Below are 10839 nucleotides of genomic sequence, written 5' to 3'. Positions count from 1 at the left end.
ATTCCAAAGATACCACAGAAGACCATGTCGCAAGCCATTTTAAACTGAAGGTGTACCTACTGTTCTTCCCTCATCCACCAGAACAGTCATTCCATAATATAAGGCAGTAGATTTGCAGAGAAATATTTTCTCCTTGCAAATCCACACTGGTCATTCCGTCACCTTCTGCCTACAAAAATGTCTTGTTTGCTCTATGATCTTTCCAGGGACTGAGCACAGGCTGATCAGCTGGCACTTCCCAACTCCTCCTCATTCTTTTTGAACATATTGTCTTTTTCCAGCAATCAGGAACTACCCTGACTGAAGCCACCTGTTTTGAATGATGGCAGTGGCCTCATAATGAGGGTCTGCTTCCCTAGGCATCCTGTGGATGCATCCCACCCAGTGCCATGGCACTGAGCTTGGCCACTTTGCTTCAGTGCTGCCTGACCAACCTTCCTCTGCAGTTGGTAGCGAGCACTTCACTCCCCAGGCTGTGGCCCTAGACAAAGGAAAAGAGCAGAGTGCAGACCAAAATAAGGGATGCAGCTCTTTTACCCCCCAGATTTCCTCTCAATTCCACAGCAGACCCACACACGTAAAATAATTACACACACACAATATGACCAGGCTCTGTAAGATCACAATCTGGCATATCCTTGTAACATCAAGCATTCTCTGCGCATGTGCCATCTCACTGCTGCCAACTGGCTGTTAGCAGACTACTCACTAAATCATAAGGTCCCATAAAACACAGGCAATGCACACACTGATAGATCTGTTTGCCAGTGTCAGGCTTCTGCCTAAGAAGTCCAAGCAGCTAAATACAAAGTTTGTGTTTACTGTGGTTTTATCTACTACCTCATTTGGCTGGAGAAGAAGAGGAGATCCTTTTTAATTTCTTCTTTCATTTGGAGGCTTTTTTTAAATTTATGATTCACATTTCTAATGGAATTTTTCAGGTATATGGTACAAAAAGAAAACTGCGATCAAAGTGAAAACCTAACCAAAATTGAAGTAATAGTGTGGTATGATTGTATGGCATGTTTTTAATCACACAGTTCCTTATGGTCATCTCCATGGAGTGCAAATACTGCAATTTGGAGTTTAAAGAGATGGTAGCCCTTGTATTCCTTGTAGACACAAATTTTTATTTTCAGGATGAAAATGATAAGAAGCACTATGTGGAGTTAATTTAACAGAACTATATTTGTTGTATCCAGCAGGTATAATAATACATGCAGATTACATATGATGTTAGAAGCATGATTTATACCCTCATATGTATACAACTCAGGACAAGGGCAAAGCATACCTGGAGTTTATGGGCTCAAGCAGGCATTAATGCACATGAGGAAAGTTACCTCACCAACAAAACTTCAGATTCCGTGTCTGGAAAGGACACACTGTTGGTTCTAAGGATTAATTTCCACTCTTATTCATCAAGAGGAGGAACCACATTTTCAGGCAGTGCTCTTCTCATATGTATAGCGAGCCTAATTTTCACCAACATTCATTGTGGTAAAATGATGCCATAAAGATGGCCAAATTGATTTGGCTTCACTTTATGCTCATTTATTCCATCATATTTGACACAGGTCCAACAGAATCTAAGGTCTCAAATTTATTCTGGAAAGTATCAACCCAGGGTTCCCCTAATGAAACACTGTATTAAGAAATCAATTTGTAAACAGAAAATATTAGTTTCAATCTAACTTCTAGTTTTAATTTTTCAAGGATGATATATACTAAACACTTCTGAATTTCACTAAATATTTTATTTCCTTATTAGATAGAAAACTAATCAGTAAAAACAGTAATTAGGGTGAATAGAAGGTTATTGTTTTAAATGAACTGAAGTCACATTCAAGTAAGAAGCCAGTACGACAGAAATCCTATTTCTTGATTCATGATTTGTGAAGCTAGTTAAGCAATGTGTATTTTATAAATTCATAGAAATGAGGAATTAAATAGACAAAATAAGTATAGAACTAAATCTTTACATAATAGTGATTTCACCTCAAAGAAGCTTAAAGGGGATCCAGCTGTAGTAACCTACTGCTGGAAGAGTGCTATCAGGAACACAGAGCTAGTCTTTTTGGTGGTAGAAAGAGGAAGAAAGAGAGAATTTTTCAGCAAGGAAAACTCCAGGTCAACATAAGAAAAAAGTTTTGGTTAAGGAATGAAACAAGTTGCCCATAGAGACTAACAATGTCCATCTCTGTAGATTTTCAAAACTCATCTGAGCAAAGTGTACATACATATACTATTATGTACATTAACTATGTGTTTAGTATTTCCTGTAGGCTTTTGAGAAGTGTTTACTGGACAGTATAATTCTCTACTGTATCCTTGCTCTCAGCTCTGAGATACTGCATTTCTTGCACTCGGTCCTGAATAGTTATCATAAGTAATGGGTACATCTTCACGTAAAAGTGAATTTCACTCCAAATTCTCTGCTACCTGGGGAGAGACAGACACATCCATTTGGAAACCAAATAAATGAAATGACAGGCTCTTCAAGGAAGATGCTGGTGACAAGAAACATTCAAGCAGAAGCATTTGTATTTGGAGTTCCTTTTTCTTTTATGATGTAATTATCTTTATGCTCTGATGAAAAGTGTTCTTCTGACTCTCTCAATAGTCTGTAGGAGTGAGAAATAGCAAAGACATTTATATCACTGTTATGCTTGAAAATCGTAATTATTTGAAAATGTTGACAGGACTGATCGTCACTTAAACTTGAATCTCCTTTTTATTGCACTTACAATGTAAAGACAATCAAGCATTAAGTAAGAATTGGAATTGATAAATATTGAATATGCATCAGTACATAAGAGCCTCACAGAAGTCCAAGTGAGGGATTCAGACCATTACTTCCTTCTGGTAAGCTTCACTGTATCTCTGCTGGGAATAATCACATTTTGGCCTCCAAAACATGAAATATCAGCTAGCCTGAGGATCAAAAAAGAGGCTAACTCTTCCTGTTTCTAAGATTTCTGCTTGATCAGTACTTGGAGTTACATTGCCCTTCTGTTTTCAGTCTGGAGCAGCTAAACTGAAGAGACACGACTCATTCATATTCTGTGCTTCAAGGTTATTTTCACAATCAGGAAGATTGAAATTTGAAAGCAGTGAATTTAAGGACATCGCTAAAGGTCCTGGATTTATCACATTAAAACAGTCACCAGTCACATGATGCATGCCCTTTTACCTCTTGTGCTCTTATTACTACTATAGGGGGGTCATCCTTTTTTTTTTTTTTAGTTCTGATTATTCTCTTTTCCTCAAATAAGTTATCATTATGTCCTGCAGTTCCTTCTAGCAGATGGCCAACCTTGCATACATCACTTTCCATGAGATACTATACATCAGCAATGCAAAGTACTGCTGACAACTTACTGACTCACTTGCCTTTAAAGATTTTACTCTTTAAGACCACACGAAAGAAGTCTAATTAACCACTCAGGACAGAAAAGTTCTTTTCTTTCCCAGGAAAAAAAATTAAAGAATGGGCAAACATATTTCAACTTACACCTCAGCAGGTGTATCACTCAGCGTGATACAGACTTCTACTTTGAAGTCACACAGCCTCTCTGAGAAGACAACTATTGAAACATTCCTTTTTCTGTATTATTTATTGTGTGCACAATTGTGTGCGACAGGTACGTGTACTAAGAACTGTTTAAATATTAGCTTGTTTCTTATTTACCTGTACAGTAGTGTTGGGACCCACTATTTCAATTTTATATCTGCGATTCTATTGGAAGGTGTCCCTCCCATGACAAAAGGGTTGGAATTATCTTAAAGCTCCCTTCCAAAACATTCTATGATTCTGCATACCATCTGTAACAAGACATGGCATTGGATTCACTGATTTTTAGCTAACATACCTAATTTTAAAACAATGAACTACAAATGACAGAAAATATATCTGGTGAAAGAGAACCCTACATCAAAAAGTTTGCCTTCCCTTTTCCCCAGATTGCTTATACCTAGACCTGTTTCTTTAGTTTTGTCTTGGAGTGCTCTGGATTTCATTTCAAGGCTTACAAAAGAAACATTATTTTAATTTCATTCAAATTCTAATTATGACTTTTTTATTCTCCTGCACATTTAATAGGAGGAGGATTTCTCTTGAAAATAGACATTTTAATCTGCTCACATTTGCCACCAGATTCATCAGGGCTGTCTGGTGGATGTGTAAATAGGAAAGTGGTTTAAAATTGTGCTCCAGGTACAACATCTGCTTTGTATCTGTTTATTCCTGTCCTCTTGCTAGCAATGTTAAGTGGCTTAGTGTGCTGGAAATGGGCAGGAGGGAGTATTTTACCTACCACCACAGAGCTGAGCTTCTTGCCATCTCATGTTTCCTGGAGGTCTCTTCCCAGATCCCACTGATGATGCATTCACAACTGTGAATAGACTGATTTTATAGCCTTTTCATTCCTCCCACAAAGGCTTTGTCCTGAATTCAGCAGACCTCACTGAGGGCTGTAATAATGCCCTGAAACTGGATGACATTTGTTAGACTTCTAATGCCAACTTCAAGCCCTGTTTAATCAAAATACCCTTAACTGGTATTTCTTCCTGTCTCTCTCTGTCTCAAAACAGGTTGTGTGTGTCTGAAGTGGAGGCAGAAACGTTCAGTTCACCATACAAGTCAGGGGAATAACACCACAACCTCCCACAAGAGGTCAAAGTCTGGTACTAGGCCACAGAAACCTCCTTGGAAAAAATATGTGGTGGCTCGAAGACTGGGTGTTAACCACAGAAGCAAAAAGGAAAATGGTGGGAGATTATTATTACAGCTAAACTTCATGCTTTAGCATTTATTTTGAGTCACCCATACTGAAATACGCTCATGAACACCAAACCTTACTCAGAAGATAGAAAAGTTTGCTGACTTCTACTAATGACTGAGTAAACAGTTTGTTTTACATAATCTGGGAAGACTGAACTATTTCACCTGGGTTTTCAGCTTGTATTACAAAAAATCGGCTGCGCTAACTCAGCTGTGATGTTTCTCCCTACTAGCCCCCCTTCATTTTCCCCATGCAGTATCTGGGAATATGTACAAATGTAGCACTGCTTTGAAGAACCTTCGGTAACAGGAAACAAAAGTCATGTCCTGTATTTTACTGATACAGACATCCTCTGTGATTTCTATCTACAGATTATTGATCCTCCAGATATCCTTTGGCTCCACGTTTCCCAGCTCTCAGCCACCAGGGATAAAACCTAGATGAGATCCTCAGACTGCCTTACAACACCTTTTGAAAAGAGTTGAGCAGCTTCTACTATGATTTGAAAGTCAGTCTATTTATCATAAATTAGCACAGCGTTTTTACTCCAAGACGTCTTATTCCAAAGATACCGTGGTCACCTCTGATTTTTCCAACAGAAATACACTAGATCCATTTGTTGAGTAACTTAATTTTGAAAACTACAATGTATGCCCTTTAAATACAGTTCACTACCCAGAAATATTAATGAAACATTTCATTACAGGGGGTTCATACAGTTTGGTAGATCAATCACTAATCTGCTGAGATTGACTGCAAGAATTGCAGTGACTTTACCAGGGTGAGAGTTTCACCTGATATGTTGTAAAAGAATGGAAGTACATTTAGGGACACATCTATGTCCTGGGTATCATTGCCATGTACCACAATGAAATACCAATTCCTGTTCTAGCAACATACTTCCTGAAACTGACAGAAACTGGTCAAAAGCTTCAGCTTCTTAAGCGATAATTACTTTTTATGTATGTACATACACATGTACATAAAGCAATGCAACTGAAATGAACATGAAAATAGAAACTCTCCTGTCAACCACGGAGTTGGTAATTTCAAGTAAAACTCTATGGAAGTGATCTCATGTGGAGACGGAGGCTTTTCCTGTGTTGGCAGCACCCTCTATGTTTTGTTTTTTTTTTTTTTTATTAGTGAGAAGTCTGGTCACAGAAAACCTTTATTGCAACAGTGTGAGTAGGAAAACCCTTACCATACTTAAATAGCTTAAGTCAAGTAGTGCTTGACCAGATTGCTAAGAATATAAAATGTCGTTGCTCCTGGTAACAATACTTACTCAACATCTCTAGAACACATTGGACTGAAAGGTGTCATCTAGGGACACTGTCCCTATTCTAGGGCACTTGCTGTAAATGCTGTAAAAGTTAGCAATGGACATCTTGTCTCAGAAAGATGTTTGCTATTAATTCATCAATGGATGATTATGATACATGAGTGTAAGTCATGTTTTAATATTAGGTGTACTATATGCTGTCCTGGTACACAGGACACATCCAATAATTGCTATGATTTACAGTTCATTAATTGTAAAGAATCATCAACACAATCTTTGCGAAGAGTTATATGTTTTGGTGTACTGAGAGAAGTAGTTAATAAAATCAGATTTGTGTTAGAATGTACATGACAAATTAGAGGTTGAGCAAAAAATTTGGCATGGATATATTTATATCATAATTTTATCAGCTACAGTGTTGTCAGCTAAGTACTCTTATGTGTAGAGTACCCTTTAATTATAAAATTCATTATTTGTTTCCACAAAGGCTAGAAAAAAAGCATGCTTTATCATAGCTGTACTGATCATTTCCTAATGTGGTTAGACCCCAGTTTTCTTGGTGTTTTGAGAAGGTATCAGCAATGTCACAACTATAAAGAACTAAGATTATGTGAGAGTAAAAAATACAACAATGCCAAACAGAATGCACTGAGGTGGAACGGGCATTCCCACCCCCATCAGAAACTCCACCAGAAACTCAGTTCTATGTCTTAAGACTCACACTTGAGATCATTGAGTGAGAATAACAAAAAAAGCTTCTGAGTTGATATGAATATATTTTCACTGCTGTTATGTCTCATGAAGGTCTACTTCGTAATTGTAGGCATACAATTACATTAATACTGAGAGTACTATTTTCCCAGAAATGCAAAATTGTTTTGAATCCTTTGGGTTTTTCTTATGTTTCTTTAGAGTAGTCAGAGATATTAAAAAACACTGAATAGTCAAAAATAAAAAGACATACCTGCCAAAAAGAAATCAAAGTATCCTGATGCGGCCAAGTCCACTGAACTAGCACTTCTGTTGTTTCCATGCCAGGTGTTCAGGATGCCTAAGCTAGGTTCATAAGGACTGCTGATTCCAAAATGAGAAGAAACCCATCTGTTTATGAGCTCTCAAACTCCAGGTGCAAGGCTCAAAATGAAATACCCCCACATTCTTCTGCTTTATCACTGATGAGCTTGATAATGGCTGACAAGTCCCTTCCTGTTTGGAAAATTTCTGATAAAACATTCATATCCTGGCCCCATCAAGCTAAAGACCAGAAGGCCCTGAACTTAATTCCCTTCCCAGTGAAGCAAGTGTTAATAAAACACATTTTCTGTAGCATTTTTAGCACATGAAGGTATCAGTGCATTTAAAGTCTTCTAGGGATCCTCTTGGAGGTTTTTATATATGAACATGGACTACTGAGTTTTGAGGATTTTCACAGGGGGATATATCTACTTTAAAAGCATATAATACATGTATATTGTCATTGTCCAGTATGCTTGAAGATAATACCTAATGAAACTGTTTCAGCCAGGCAACAGCTCTCCAAAAATAATGCATGAAGAACCTATTTCCAAGGATTAGGATCTTCCAAGGATGGGCTATTAGGAGGCCCTGAAATCAGTGTTTTCCTAATCAAGCTTTCCCTATACTAAAACATAAGAGAAAGATTCTAGCCTAAAGTGAAAAAACATTTGAGAACAATTCATTTTAAAAGTTAAGGCTCAATTAATATAAGTATTAAGCCAGTGATTAAGGTCTCTACTGATAAGTATGGTTTGAGAAATCAAGATGTTGTTTTTTGCTATTTCAAGATTTTATCAATATTAACATAGGACTAAATAACATGGTTTTCAATAAGGCAAAGCTTCATTTGTATTCATACACAGAAATACATTCACTAGTGTTAAACTCTCAAAATTAGAATTAGAGGTTAGAACCCAGGTAACCAATTTCACTAAAAACAGACAAGGTGAAGGAAGTACTCAAACTCCTCAACATTAAACAATTGTAGAACCCAGGAACACTTACCTGCCAGCTTCTGAACTTGAGTCACTGCCAAACTGCTTCACAGTGAAGTCGCACCATGAGGGTTTTACTGTACTGAGAAGGCACTGCCAACGTAGCTAGCTCATAGAGGCTTTAAACCCATTTCACAGAGATGGTAGAGAACATGAAGAAAAAGCAGCTTACTGGGGAACACATGCTTCACCACAAGAGAAAAAGCACCCTAAATAACCTGAACCTCAAACTCTCCTCATGCTTCTTATATAGCAATGGTCATATGATCCCCACCTGGCAGATTTCACTTCACAAGGGTGGAGCCAGGAGACCTTGTGGAATAGGCTCATCATCAACCTGGCTTCAATGTTTTAGGTTCAATTGCTCCTTATCGCTAATCGAAACAACCTGACAAGGGTCTTAGTGGTTAGAGTTGACCTAATGAATTAATTACAAAAGGCATGTAAGGGTCATATTTCTGCTAGTCATTCTGTGAGGAAAATTAGTACAGAGCCTGTTAAAATAAGATAAATAAGCATAAATAAAAGAAAAAAGAAAGTTATCTAAAAGGCAAAATTGCCATCATGGATTTTTATCTCTCTAGTCACGACAGATATAGAATATAGCAATCAGATAGACTTTTCTTGACATTAATGTTGTTTAAATTTGCTTTTCTGAGATCTCTTCTTTATGCAGGACTTTTTGAAATCTAGCGCCATGACCTCTGACTGCAGTATTTACTTTGGCTGCATATAAACTATTGCTTATAAATGCCAGGATCTGGATCCTCACTCCCTATTCAGGTCAAGGACCGGGCTGAAAGTTTTGGCTTTAATTTGGTTACATGACTACATTGCTGTTGTCGTGGTTTCCCCCGGCCAGCAGCTAAGCACCACACAGCTATTTGCTTGCCTTCCCCTCTCCTTCTCTGGGATGGGGGAGAGAAATAGGAAAATGAAGCCTGTGGGTCGAGACAGAGACGGTTTAGTAAGTGATGCACAATGCAATTGCTCACCACCCGCTGACCGATGCCCAGCCTATCCCCGAGCAGACGGACCCCCATCCCAGCTAGGCACCCCTATCTATGGCTTAGCATGACCCCATATGGTATGGAATACCCCTTTGGCCACTTTGGGTCAGCTGTCCTGGATCTGTCCCCTCCCAGCTCCTGCTGCACCCCCAGCCTGCCCGCTGGCAGGACAGAGCGAGAAGCTGAAACGTCCTTGGCTTGGTGTAAGCACTGCTCTGCAACGATTAAAACATCAGCGTGTTCATCCTAATCCACAACATAGCCCCCTACCAGGTCCTAGGAGGACACAACATAGCCCCCTACCAGGTCCTAAGAGGAAAATTAACTCTATCCTAGCTGAAACCAGGACAGCTGTTTTCTGGCAGGTCGCGGGGAGAAGATTGGCTGGCTTGGGAGAGCTTCCGTACACGTGGCTTTTAGGCTGCAGCCAACGTGTTCCTCTAGATCTGGAAGTTTGAAGATAGCTGAGTGGTTAGAAAGCTGCCTGGCAGAGAAGAACCTGGGAGTATTGGTGGATAGTCGGCTGAATATGAGCCAGCAGTGTGCTCAGGTGGCCAAGAAGGCCAACAGCATCCTGGCTTGCATAAGAAGCAGTGTGGCCAACAGGGCTAGAGAAGTGATTTTCCCCCTGTACTTGGCTCCAGTGAGGCTGCACCTTGAGTACTGTGTTCAGTTTTGGGTCCCTCGCTATAAGAAGGACATCGAGGTGCTCGAGAGAGTCCAGAGAAGGGCAATGAAACTGGTGATGGGTCTGAAGAACAAGTCCTACGAGGAGCAGCTGAGGGAGCTGGGATTGTTCAGCCTGGAAAAGAGAAGGCTCAGGGGCGACCTTATCGCACTCTACGGGTACCATAAAGGAAGCTGTAGCGAGGTGGAGTTGGTCTATTTTCCCATGTGCCTGGTGACAGGATGAGGAGAAATGGGCTAAAGTTGTGCCAGGGTAGGTTTAGGTTGGATATTAGGAAGAACTTCTTTACTGATAGGTCTGTTAGGCATTGGAATGGGCTGCCCAGGGAAGTGGTTGAGCCTCCATCCCTGGGTGTTTTTAAAAGATGTGTAGATGTAGAGCTTAGTGATATGGTTTAGCGGAGGACTTGTTAGTGTTAGGTCAGAGGTTGGACTTGGTGCTCTTGGAGGTCTCTTCCAACCTAGATAATTCTGTGATTCTGCTGCAGTCTCCCAACTCAGAGCCAACCACCTATTAGTCTGGTGCAACGGATTTGTGTGTTCCTTGCACCAGCTGTTCCTTCACCTCCTCTTCACATACAAGGACACGCATCTCTTTCATGCTCCTTCAGGAGTAAACAAGCCAGGAGAGATTAAAGCCTCTTTCTTCAGGTCAGTAAGACCCCTGCCTTTGGTTTTAGTGAGAATTCAGGCCCTAACAACTCAAGTGTCTTCTGGACGGTGTTTCTTCTGGGTAGGATAATTTGATTTCCCTTTTGAAGACTTACAGGGATGTAGTAACAAAAGCAAAGGCATAAAACGCTACCTGAGGCACAGGCTACTTTTCAGCCTGCAGCAGACTATATAGACTATATATGATATCATCCTTTGATATCATACCTACATCATATATCATGATATCATATCAGGAAATGTAGAACACTGCCTGTTGCTTCTCAGGTTTAAAGTTTTCCCTTAAAAGGTGCATGCACAGGTATAATCAGCTGTTTGAGTACAATTCTCACGTATACATGAACATTTTCCTCTCCCCTTCCCAACTTGGAGTGCAACAGTTTTCATCA

The 10839-nt window shown here is 39.6% G+C and overlaps 1 long non-coding RNA gene across 1 annotated transcript; it reads right to left on the bottom strand.

The window, feature by feature from the left end:
• Positions 1-1103: 1103 nt before the first annotated feature.
• On the bottom strand, positions 1104-8288 carry LOC137852967 (uncharacterized). Its single transcript, XR_011094106.1, has 2 exons — positions 8092-8288; positions 1104-2624 (listed from the first exon to the last, which is right to left on the bottom strand). It is a non-coding gene; the product is annotated as an uncharacterized lncRNA (long non-coding RNA).
• Positions 8289-10839: the final 2551 nt, after the last annotated feature.

The sequence above is a fragment of the Anas acuta genome, chromosome 3 (assembly GCF_963932015.1).
Source record: "Anas acuta chromosome 3, bAnaAcu1.1, whole genome shotgun sequence".
Classification (NCBI taxonomy): Eukaryota; Metazoa; Chordata; class Aves; order Anseriformes; family Anatidae; genus Anas; species Anas acuta.
The sequence above is the reverse complement of the archived record's forward strand: the minus strand, read 5'-3'. Positions and strand labels throughout refer to the sequence as shown.